Source organism: Castor canadensis, chromosome 3, assembly GCF_047511655.1.
Source record: "Castor canadensis chromosome 3, mCasCan1.hap1v2, whole genome shotgun sequence".
In the NCBI taxonomy this organism is placed as follows: domain Eukaryota; kingdom Metazoa; phylum Chordata; class Mammalia; order Rodentia; family Castoridae; genus Castor; species Castor canadensis.
Window position 1 is genome coordinate 178,703,312 of NC_133388.1, and position 12,250 is coordinate 178,715,561.

A 12,250-nucleotide genomic window follows, 5' to 3' on the forward strand; every position below is an offset into this window, starting at 1 on the left:
TAGGTGAATGAATATGATCATGGGGATTGTGCTGGTGATGAATGCTAGTTTTACTGAGGTCTTGGTGTACTCAGGGTAGTTTTTGTTTTTGTAAAAGTCTGTTAGTGACATTAGGATGGGGTATATGAGGATGATAAATGTTATGATTATGGATGAGGTTAGTGCGTTTATTACTTTTATTTGGAGTTGCACCAATTTTTTGGTTCCTAAGACCAACGGATAACTACTATCCTTTAAAAGTAAGAAAGCCATATTTTTAGGTATGGTGGCATGAGTTAGCAGTTCTTGCATACTTTCTTGGTAAATAAGAAAGTTTTACTTTCTGATTCTAGATTCACAATCTAGTGTTTTTGTTAAACTATATTTACAGAATATTGTGCCGAGAATGATCTTTGGATTTAAAGATAGTAGGATTAGGGGGATTAGGTGGAGGAAAACTAGGGAGTTTTCTCGTGTGAATGATGGTTGAATGTTATTTATGTGATAGGCAGGTTTGCCTTGTTGAGTTGTGGTTAATATGTATAGGGTATATAAGGCTGTGATTAGTGTGTTAGTTCCTATAAGGAGGATGGTGAAGTTGGATCATGAGAATGAGGAGGTGATAATTATTAGTTCTCTGATCAGGTTGATTGTTGGGGGTAATGCGAGGTTGGTTAAGCTTGCTGTAAGTCATCATAGGGCTATTAGTGGGAGTATTGTTTGCAGGCCTCGGGTTAGGAGTATGGTTCGGCTATGTACTCGTTCATAGTTTGTGTTTGCTAGGCAGAATAGGACTGATGAGGTTAGGCCATAGGCTACTATTAGTACTGTGGCCCCTATAAAACTTCATGGGGATTGGATCAAGATGGCAACGATTACTAGTGCTATGTGGCTGACTGATGAGTATGCGATTAGGGATTTTAGGTCTGTTTGTCGTAAACAAATTGAGCTGGTTATTACTATTCCTCATAGTGAGAGCAGTATGAATGGGTATATCATGTGGTTTGTGATGGGTGATAAGAGGATGGTAATTCATATTATACCATATCCTCCTAGTTTTAGTAGAACTGCTGCCAGTACTATGGAGCCGGCAATGGATGCCTCAACATGGGCTTTAGGTAGTCATAGGTGTGGCCCATATAATGGTATTTTAACTATAAATGCTATTATACATGCTAGTCATAGCAGGTCGTTTGATCATGATAGGTTTAGTTGTTCTGAGTAGTTGTTTAGGATGTGAAGGTTTAGGGATCCTAGCAAGTTTTGTAGGTAGATTAATGCAACTAAAAGGGGTAGGGATCCAATTAGTGTGTAAAATAAGAAGTATAGGCCTGCGTTAAGTCGCTCTGTTTGGTTTCCTCATCGTGTAATGATAATTAGTGTGGGAATTAGCGTGGCTTCAAATAGGATGTAGAATAAGATTAGTTCTGTGGATGTAAATGTTACGATTAGTAGAATTTGTAGTAGTACCAGTACAGTATTATACATTTTTTTTTGCTCTACTGGTTCTTTGTTCATGTGTTGTTGACTGGCTATAATTATTAGTGGTAGTAATCAGGCTGTTAGGATTAAGAGAGGGGTTGAGAGGGAGTCCGAGCAGAATAATAATGAGAAGTTAAGGCTGTTTTCGTTTGATTGATTTAGGGTGAATAGGCATAGTATACTGATTAGTAGGCTGTAGGCAGTGGAGTTGATTCAGATTATATTGTTTTTTGAGAATCATGTTATGGGGATGAGTATGATTGTTGGTATAATGATTTTTAGCATTGTAGGAGGTTTAGGTTTTGTACATAGTCCGTTCCGTATGTGTTTGATATTGTGACTAGCAGGGCTAGTCCTACTGCGGCTTTACAGGCTGCGAAAACTAAGATGATGATGGAGAATATAAATGATAGTGTGATGTTGAAGTTCAGGGTGATTAGGGTTGCGGTAATAAAAATTGATAGTATTATACCCTCTAGGCATAGGAGTGAGGATATTAAGTGTGATCGATAAATTAGTGCTCCTAATAGGGATGCTAGGAAGGCTAGGAATAGGTTAATTAGGATAGGGGACATTTGGTGCTTATGAGTAGTTCATAATCTAATGAGTCGAAATCATTTGCTTTGTGTTAAACTAAGCACCATATTCATTTCATTCTAATCCCTTTTGAGATCATTCATATGCTAGTCTCAGTGATAGGATGATGATTAGAGCCAGTGCTATGAGGATAACTGGGTAGAGGTTGTTTGTTTGTAGTGCTCAAGGGAGGGGGAGGAGTAGGGCGATTTCAAGGTCAAATAGGAGGAAGGTGATTGCGACTAAGAAGAATTTTATTGAGAATGGGAGTCGTGCTGAGCCTATGGGATCAAATCCGCATTCATAGGGGTTTGATTTTTCGTTGTAGCTGTTGATTTGTGGGATTCAGAACGCGATGGTGATTAAGAGGGTTGCTAGGAGGGAGTTTAGGGTTAATGCGATGATTAGGTTGATTACTCTCTTTTGGGTTTGTACCAAATCTAGTTGATTGGAAGTCAGCTGTACTGATTAATACTAAGAGAGCATGAGCCTCATCAATAGATGGAGACGTATAGGAACATTCATACCACATCGACAGAATGTCAGCATCAGGCTGCGGCCTCGAAACCAAAGTGATGCTTTGATGTAAAATGGAATTTTAGTTGTCGAGTTAGGCATGCTAGTAGGAATGTGGAGCTGATAATTACATGTAGGCCGTGGAATCCTGTTGCTATGAAGAAGGTTGAGCTGTAGATGTCGTCGGAGATTGTGAATGAGGTTTCAAAATATTCTGAGGCTTGTAGGAGGGTAAAGTAGATGCCTAGTAGGATAGTGATTGATAGTGCTTGGATTATATTTTTTTGGCTTCCTTCTATTAGACTATGGTGGGCTCAGGTGATGGATACGCCTGATGCAAGAAGAACTGATGTGTTGAGAAGAGGGACGTCTAGGGGGTCCAGTGGGTTGATGCCGGTGGGTGGTCAGCAGCCTCCTAGTTCTGGGATTGGGGCTAGGCTTGAGTGGTAAAAGGCTCAGAAAAATCCAGCGAAGAAGAATACTTCTGAAATGATAGACAGTCCTATTCCGTACCATAGTCCTTTTTGAACAACTGGGGTGTGGTGACCCTGGAATGTGCCTTCTCGTACTACGTCCCGCCACCATTGGTATATGGTTAGTGAGTTGGTGTGTAGTCCTAGTATTAAGAGAAATGTAGAGTTAAAGTGGAATCATAGTGCTAAGCCTGATGTTATTAGGAGGGCGGATAATGCTCCTGTTAGTGGTCATGGACTTGGGTTAACTATGTGGTAAGCGTGGACTTGGTGGGTCATTATGTGTTGTCATGGAGATATAGGCTAACTAGGAGTGTGAATACATAAGCTTGGATTAGGGCTACTGTGAATTCGAGAATTGTGAGGAGGACTAGGATAATAAATGTTACGAAAGCTGTGGTTGGGTTAATGGTTAATAGTGCTAGTGTGGCTCCGCTGATTAGGTGTATCAATAGGTGGCCTGCTGTGATGTTGGCCGTTAGTCGAATGGCTAGTGCTATTGGTTGGATAAATAGGCTAATAATTTCAATAATGACTAGTATTGGGATTAAGGGGATTGGGGTTCCTTGTGGTAAGAGGTGGGCTAGGGATGATTTTATTTTATGGCAGAATCCTAGAATTACAGTCCCTGCTCAGAGTGGGATAGCTATTCCTAGATTTATTGATAGTTGGGTTGTTGGGGTGAAGGAGTATGGAAAAAGTCTGAGTAGGTTGGTTGATCCAATGAAGATAATAAGTGATATTAATATTAAAGGTCAGGTACGTCCTTTAGAGTTATGCATTGTTATTATTTGTTTAGTGATTAGTTTGACTACTCATTGTTGAATTGAGGTTAGTCGGTTATTAATTAATCGGTTTGGAGCTGGGAGTATGATACTTGGGAAGAGGATTACTAGGGTAACAATAGGGAGTCCTATTATAGTAGGGGTAATGAAAGAGGTAAATAGATTTTCGTTCATTTTTTTTCTCAAGGGTTTTCTTGTTTTATAGATTCGACATTTTTGGGTGCAGGGTTGGGCGAGAAGTTGAATGTTTTTACTTTTAATTGGAAGATAATAAATAGGGTGAGAATTATAGAGGTGATTGTTGTAAATCCTGTGGATGTGTCGAGTTGTGGCATATCATTATGGAGAGCTAGCTCTCTGTCTTTAACTTAAAAGGTTAATGCTGCGGTAGCTTCATAATGTACTTATAGTATAGATAAGGATCAGCCTTCAAAGTATTTGAGTGGGACTATTTCTAATATGATGGGTATGAAGCTGTGGTTTGAGCCGCAAATTTCGGAGCATTGGCCATAGTAAAGTCCTGGTCGTGTGGAGGTGAGGGTTGCTTGGTTGAGGCGCCCCGGGATGGCGTCTGTTTTTAGGCCTAGTGATGGGACGGCTCATGAGTGTAGTACATCTTCAGATGAGATTAGTATTCGGATCGGTACTTCTATTGGTAGTACGACTCGATTGTTGACTTCAAGGAGTCGGAGTTCCCCGGGTTTTAGTTCTGATGTTGGGATTATGTAGGAGTCAAATGTTAGGTCTTCATAATTGGTGTATTCATAGCTCCAGTATCATTGGTGTCCTATGGTTTTTACTGTTAGCACTGGGTTGTTAATTTTGTCTATTATATATAGGATTCGTAGAGACGGGAGGGCAATTATAATGAGAATAATTGCTGGAAGGATTGTTCAGATAGTCTCTACTTCTTGGGTGTCTATTGTGTTGGTGTGTGTTAATTTAGTGGTAAGTATGAGTGAAATGATATAAAGCACTAGAGAGCTAATGAGGTATACAATTATTAGTGTATGATTGTGGAAGTTTAGTAGTTCTTCTATGATGGGTGATGTAGCATCCTGTAGGCCTAGTTGTAGAGGGTGAGCCATGAAGATATATGGGGGATTAGCCTGTAATTTAACTTTGACAAAGTTATGTAATTATTTTACTAATATCTTGTATAGAGAAAGACATATGGGATATGGGGCTGGCTTGAAACTAGTTCTAGGGGGTTCGACTCCTTCCTTTCTTAGTGTGTTTTTACATATGTGGGCTCTTCGAATGTGTGGTATGGTGGTGGGCATCCGTGGAGTCACTCTAGGTTTGTTGCTGTAAGTTCAACTACCCCTACTTCTCGTTTAGAGGCAAATGCTTCTCAGATTATGAAAACTGTAATAATTACTGCAGTTAGGGAGATGAAGGAGCCTATTGATGATACTGTATTTCATGCTGTGTAGGCATCTGGGTAGTCAGAATAGCGTCGTGGTATGCCGGATAGGCCGAGGAAGTGTTGAGGGAAAAAGGTTAGGTTTACTCCCACAAATATAATAGTAAAGTGGATTTTTGCTCATGTTTGGTCTAGTGTATAGCCTGAGAATAGTGGAAATCAGTGTACAAATCCCCCTATGATTGCGAATACTGCCCCTATTGATAAAACGTAGTGAAAATGGGCTACTATGTAGTATGTGACGTGCAGTACGATATCTAGAGATGAGTTGGACAGGACAATCCTGTTAGGCCACCTACTGTGAAAAGGAAAATAAAGCTTAGGGCTCAAAGTAGGGCTGGGGATCATTTGATGTTGCCTCCGTGGAGTGTGGCTAGTCAACTGAAGACTTTTACTCCTGTGGGAATGGCCATAATTATAGTGGCGGATGTGAAGTAGGCTCAGGTGTCAACGTCTATTCCAACTGTAAATATGTGGTGTGCTCATATGATGAATCCCAAGAAGCCAATAGACATCATAGCTCATACTATTCCTATATATCCAAATGGTTCTTTTCTGCCAGAATAATAAGTAACAATGTGGGAGATTATGCCAAAGCCTGGAAGGATTAGGATGTATACCTCGGGGTGTCCAAAAAATCAGAATAAGTGTTGATAGAGGATTGGGTCTCCCCCTCCTGCAGGGTCGAAGAAAGTAGTGTTTAGGTTTTGGTCAGTTAAGAGTATTGTAATTCCGGCCGCTAGGATGGGGAGGGAGAGTAGTAAAAGGACCTCAGTGACCAGAATGGATCATACAAATAATGGTGTTTGGTATTGTGATATTGCAGGGGGCTTTATATTAATAATTGTTGTGATAAAATTAATGGCACCAAGGATTGAGGATACACCAGCTAAGTGAAGAGAAAAAATGGTGAGGTCCACTGATGCTCCTGCATGGGCTAGATTGCTTGCTAGTGGGGGGTATACAGTTCATCCAGTCCCTGCTCCAGCTTCTACTACTGAGGAGGCTAGTAGGAGGAGAAAAGATGGTGGGAGAAGTCAGAAGCTCATGTTGTTCATTCGGGGGAATGCTATATTGGGGGCCCCAATTATTAATGGCACTAGTCAATTACCAAATCCTCCAATAAGGATTGGTATTACTATGAAGAAAATTATTACAAAAGCATGGGCTGTAACAATGACGTTATAGATCTGGTCGTCTCCTAATAGGGTTCCTGGTTGTCCTAGTTCTGCATGAATTAGTAAGCTTAAGGCAGTTCCTACCATTCCTGCTCAGGCCCCAAATATTAAGTGCAGGGTGCCCATGTCTTTGTGGTTTGTTGAGAATAGTCAACGGTTAACGAACATAGGTAAAATGGCTGAGTAAGCATTAGACTGTAAATCTAAACACAGGGGTCGAGTCCCCTTTTTACCAGGCTTCAAGGTGATGGATCATGTTGAATTGCAAATTCAGAAGAGCAGCTTCAACTCTGCCAGGGCCTCTCCTGCCTTTTTTTTCTAGACGGTGGGAGAGGTAGATTGAAGCCAGTTGTTTAGGGTATTTAGCTGTTAACTAAAATTTTGTGGGTTTGAATCCCATCAATCTAGTGAGGACTTAGCTTAGTAAAAGTGCTTGATTTGCATTCATGAGATGTAGGGTGGTATCCTGCAGTCCTTATTGCAGGAATTAAGTTTATTTAACTTGCTTAGGGCTTTGAAGGCTCTTGGTCTATTTAACCTAAATTCCTAGCTTAGGGTGAATATGATGGGTATTAGGGGTAGGGTTATGGTTGTAATAATGAAAAGTGGGGGTAAAAGGATTGAGGGTTTGTTGTTGGGGGTGTCGTCATTTTATTTTTGTGGTGCTTGTGGTTGAGAATAGGGTTAGGGTGGTTGAGTAGATTAGTCGTATGTAGAAGTACAAGTTTAGTAGGGCTAGCATGGCTATGATTGTTGGTATTAAGATTAGGTCATTTTTTGTCAGTTCATCAATGATGATTCATTTTGGTAGGAATCCTGTTAGTGGTGGGAGTCCTCCGAGTGATAGTAGTGAGATGAGTAGTATTGGGGTAATTACTGGGGTTATATTTCAGGAGTGGGCCAAGGTGAGTGTGTTGGTGTTTGTGTTGTAGTTGATTATTGTAAATATGGTGATGGTTAGTAAGATGTAGATGATTAGGTTTAGTATAAAGGCTATTGAGCTATATGAGATGATGGCTATTATTCATCCTATGTGGGCGATTGATGAGTAGGCTATGATTTTGCATAGTTGTGTTTGGTTTAGTCCTCCTCAGCCGCCAACTATAATTGATAGTAGGGCTATTGATATGAGGAGTTGATGGTTGATTGATGGTGTTAGTTGGTGTAGGATGGAGATTGGGGCTAGTTTTTGTCATGTTAGTAGTAGTATTCCTGACATCAGGGTAGCTCCTTGGGTGACTTCTGGTACTCATAGGTGGAATGTAGCTAATCCGAGTTTTATGGTTAGTGCTATTAGGGCTATGAATGACGTGATGTGGTTTTGTGTATGGGTGATTGATCATTGGCCTGAGTCTAGCATGTTGATTACAATCGCTATTAGTAGCAGTATAGATGCTGTGGCTTGTGTCATGAAGTACTTGGTTGCTGCTTCTGTTGATCGTGGGCTTCCTTTATTGATTAGTAGGGGGATGATTGCTAATATATTAATTTCTAAACCCACTCATATTACTAGTCAGTGGGAGCTTGTATTGTAATCATTGTTCCTATAATTACAGTGGGTAAGATAATTAATTTGGCAGTGGGGTTAATTAGTACGGGAAGGATATAAACCAACATTTTCGGGGTATGGGCCCGATAGCTTAATTTAGCTGACCTTACTTTAGAGTTGGGTGTGATATGGTAGCACGAAGAATTTTGAGTTCTTAGGACTAGGTTCGATTCCTTTAGCTCTAGAAATAAGAGGGTTTGAACCTCTATATTTTACTCTATCAAAGTAACTCTTTTGTCAGACATATTTCTATATTTGTGGGGGGATGCTTGATATGGCAACTGGGATGGATACATATAGCATACATGTGGCTACAGTGATTGGGAGGAAGTTTTTTCATAGTAGGTGTATGAGTTGGTCATATCGGAATCGGGAATATGATGCTCGGATTCATAGGAATAGTACGGTGAGGCAGAGGGTTTTGATGGTGAAGTTGATAGTGTATAGCTCTGGGGCTAGGGGGTTGTGGAATGCTCCTAGGAACATGATTGTTGTGAGAGCATTTATTATGATGATGTTCATGTATTCTGCTATGAAGAATAGGGCGAATGGTCCAGTGGCATATTCTACGTTGAATCCGGATACTAGCTCGGATTCCCCTTCAGTTAGGTCGAATGGGGCTTGGTTAGTTTCTACTAGTGTTGAGATAAATCATATTATTGCTAGTGGTCATGTTGGGATGATGAGTCAGATATGTTCTTGTGTTGTGATTAGTGAGGATATAGTGAATGACCCATTTATGAGTATTACTGATAAAACGATGATGGCAAGGGATACTTCGTATGAGATTGTCTGTGCGACAGCTTGGAGTGCTCCAATTAGGGCATATTTAGAATTTGATGATCAGCCTGATCATAGGATGGCATAGATGGATAGGCTAGAGGTTGCTAGAATGAATAGGATGCCAAAGTTTATATTGATTAGGGGTTGTGGTATTGGAAATGGGATTCATATGATAAGGGCCAGTGTTAGGGCTAGGGTTGGGGCAATGGAGAATAGCAGTGGGGAGGAGGCTAGTGGTCGTATTGGTTCTTTAATGAATAGTTTTAGTGCATCGGTGAATGGTTGAAGGATGCTGTAGGGGCCTACTACGTTTGGGTCTTTTCGTAATTGTATATATCCTAAGAGTTTTCATTCTACGAGGGTTAAGAATGCTATTGCAAGTAGAATGGGGATAGTTAGGGTGAGGACATTTATGATGAACATGGAGTGTTAAGGAGAGGAGTTGAACCTCTGAGGGTAAAGTTTTAAGTCTTATGCAATTACCAGGCTCTGCCACCTTAACTAACCCTGTTCTAAAGTAGGTGAGTGTATAGTTTACTAGATTGATGTTAGTGCATCTATTGGACTTAAGGCACTGATGGGGAGTTGGCCTTGTTTCTCTTGTCCTTTCGTACTGGGAGAAACTTGTAAATAGATAGAAACCAACCTGGATTACTTCGGTCTGAACTCAGATCACGTAGGACTTTAATCATTGAACAAACGAAACTTTAATAGCGGTTGCACCATTGGGATGTCCTGATCCAACATCGAGGTTGTAAACCCTATTGTCGATATGGACTCTAGAATAGGATTGCGCTGTTATCCCTAGGGTAACTTGGTCCGTTGCTCAAGTGATGGGTCAATTTATGATTTTTTCCTGTATTTTGACTTGTTAGTCTAGATTTAAATCATTCGGAGGTTGTTTTGTGCTCCGAGGTCACCCCAACCAAAATTATTGAACCAGAAATTATAAGGTTAGGCCAATTAGGGGTAAGTGTGTATTGTATAATTGTGGTTGAAAAATTAAAGCTCCATAGGGTCTTCTCGTCTTATTGGTTTATTCCCGCCTCTTCACGGGAAGGTCAATTTCACTGATCAAAAGTAAGAGACAGATAAACCCTTGTCAAGCCATTCATACAAGTCCCTATTTAGAGAACAAATGTTTATGCTACCTTTGCACGGTCAGGATACCGTGGCCGTTTAACAATCGTCACTGGGCAGGCAGTGCCTCTAATAGTTGTAATGCTAGAGGTGATGTTTTTGGTAAACAGGCGGGGTTTTTGTTTGCCGAGTTCCTTTTACTTCTTTTAATCTTTCCTTATAGCACTCCTGTGTTGGGTTAACATTACGTTTTATAGGTTAGGCTTGTTTTTGTTTTTTTCCTATATATATGTTAACTATCAGTGATTCATTCGGTCTGATATAAGTTTGTGCTCGGAGAATTTTTTCTTGTTACTAATATTAACATTAGTTCATCTATTGGTGAATAGATTAACTCAGTTTGTATTATAGGAGGTCATGTTGGCTTTTGTGATTTAGGAGTTGGTGTGGTTGAGCTTGAACGCTTTCTTAATTGGTGGCTGCTTTTAGGCCAACTATGGCTGTGCGGGTTATTTTACTCTCTATATAAGGTTGTATCTGTATCTAAAGGGCTGTCCCTCTTTAGACTAACATTAAAATTTACATGTTGGAGTATTGTTTCTTGTGGTAAATTTTAAGTGGAACTGAAATTTGGTTCTGAGTAACCAGCTATCATCAGGCTTGGTAGGCTTTTCACCTCTACCTAGAGATCTTCTCACTATTTTGCTACATAGATGAGTGTGTTCATAAATAACTGTCTTTAGGTAGCTCATCTGATTTCGGGGTGATTAGTGAAGTTCTCTGTGTTAAGTTTTTTCTAGTTAAATCATTATGCAAAAGGTACAAGGTGTAATCTTTGCTTTTTAGTGCTTTGAATTAATCTTTCATCTTTCCCTTGTGGTACTGGCTCTATAGCTCCTGGTACGTATTTCTATCACCTATACTTTACGGACTGGTGAATGTTTTATTTTACGGGTTTTATGTAGTTGTGGTTGTTGGTTTTTGGGCTAGAATTAGCTCAAAATGTTCATTGTGTGAAGTCTTCTTGGTGTAGGCCAGATGCTTTGTGGCTTAGCTACATTTTGATGTTCCAAGCACACTTTCCAGTGTGCTTACCTTGTTACGACTTATCTCCTCTTAATTTTTTGGTAACAGTTTATGTAAGCTTTGTAATAAAAATGTTGAGGAGGGTGATGGGCGGTGTGTGCGTGCTTCATTGCTCGGTTCAATTGAGCTTTCTAAATTCAATGTACTGCTAAATCCTCCTTATCCTCTTCAGTTTCATAAGAGTTTCCATTAATTTTCTTAGGGTAAGAAAATGTAGCCCATTTCTTCCCATCTCATTGGCTACACCTTGACCTAACATTTTTATGTTGTATGTTTTAGCTTACTTTAAGTGCCTTAAGTAGGGTTTGCTGAAGATGGCAGTATATAGGCTGATTTAGCAAGAGATGGTGAGGTGAATCGGGGTTTATCGATTATAGAACAGGCTCCTCTAGATGGATATAAAGCACCGCCAAGTCCTTTGAGTTTTAAGCTGTTGCTAGTAGCTCTCTGGTGAATATGTTTGTTAGGATTACATATTTAGGTTTACGGCTAAGCATAGTGGGGTATCTAATCCCAGTTTGGGTCTTAGCTGTCGTGTTATCAGATTTGTTAAGATTACTTTCATAAGTTATTTTTTCTTTAGCTATAGCTTTTTACAGCCTAGATAAAGTTTATTCTTACTGAAGGTAGGGATTCTTAAACATGCTTTATGCCGGAGTTTATTAGTTTGGGTCTATCGTATGACCGCAGTGGCTGGCATGAGATTTACCAACCCTTATAGTCAGTGTAACTAAGTCAAACTTTCGTTTATTGCTTAATTTTTATCACTGCTGTGTCCCGTGGGGGTGTGGCAAAGCAAAGCATCTTTAGCTACAAGTTTTGTGTGCTTGATTCTTGCTCCTTTTGGTCTGTTAGACTTAGAGGGCATATTCACTGGGGCATGGATATTTGCATGTGTAATTTCACTGAAAACCAATAAAAAGGCCAGGACCAAACCTCTATCTGTTTATGGGATTATGCAATCCATCTAGGCATTTTCAGTGCCTTGCTTTGATATATAAGCTACATTAACTTTTGTGTCTTAAGACAGTTCTTCTTTTATATGGTTGGTTATTTCAGGTATCTTATTAGTATGTGGGAGGGAGTTAGGAGTTGGATTGTGTGTTGTGTGATTTAATTTACAAGATACTCAGATGGCACATTAATAAATTGAACGTGTATAATAAAGGATTAAAATGCGAGGTTTAAGGGTCGGTAGATGTGTAAAAGTTTGTTGGTAGAGCATGTTTCTTGTTTTTGGGGTTTGGCAAGAGTTAGTCATGCGGGGGGGGTAGGGGGGGTTTGCCCATAGATACGTGTATATGTATACGTGTATACGTGTATACATGTATGCGTAT

The 12,250-nt window shown here is 39.9% G+C and overlaps 1 protein-coding gene and 1 pseudogene across 1 annotated transcript in view; one reads left to right on the forward strand and one right to left on the reverse strand.

Moving 5' to 3' along the window:
• The window catches only part of Col14a1 (collagen type XIV alpha 1 chain), a 277,904-nt gene that overhangs the window by 20,275 nt on the left and 245,379 nt on the right, over nt 1–12,250 (forward strand). The gene's annotated exons all lie outside the window — the stretch shown is intronic.
• On the reverse strand, nt 946–1,746 carry LOC141421451 (NADH-ubiquinone oxidoreductase chain 4-like; annotated as a pseudogene).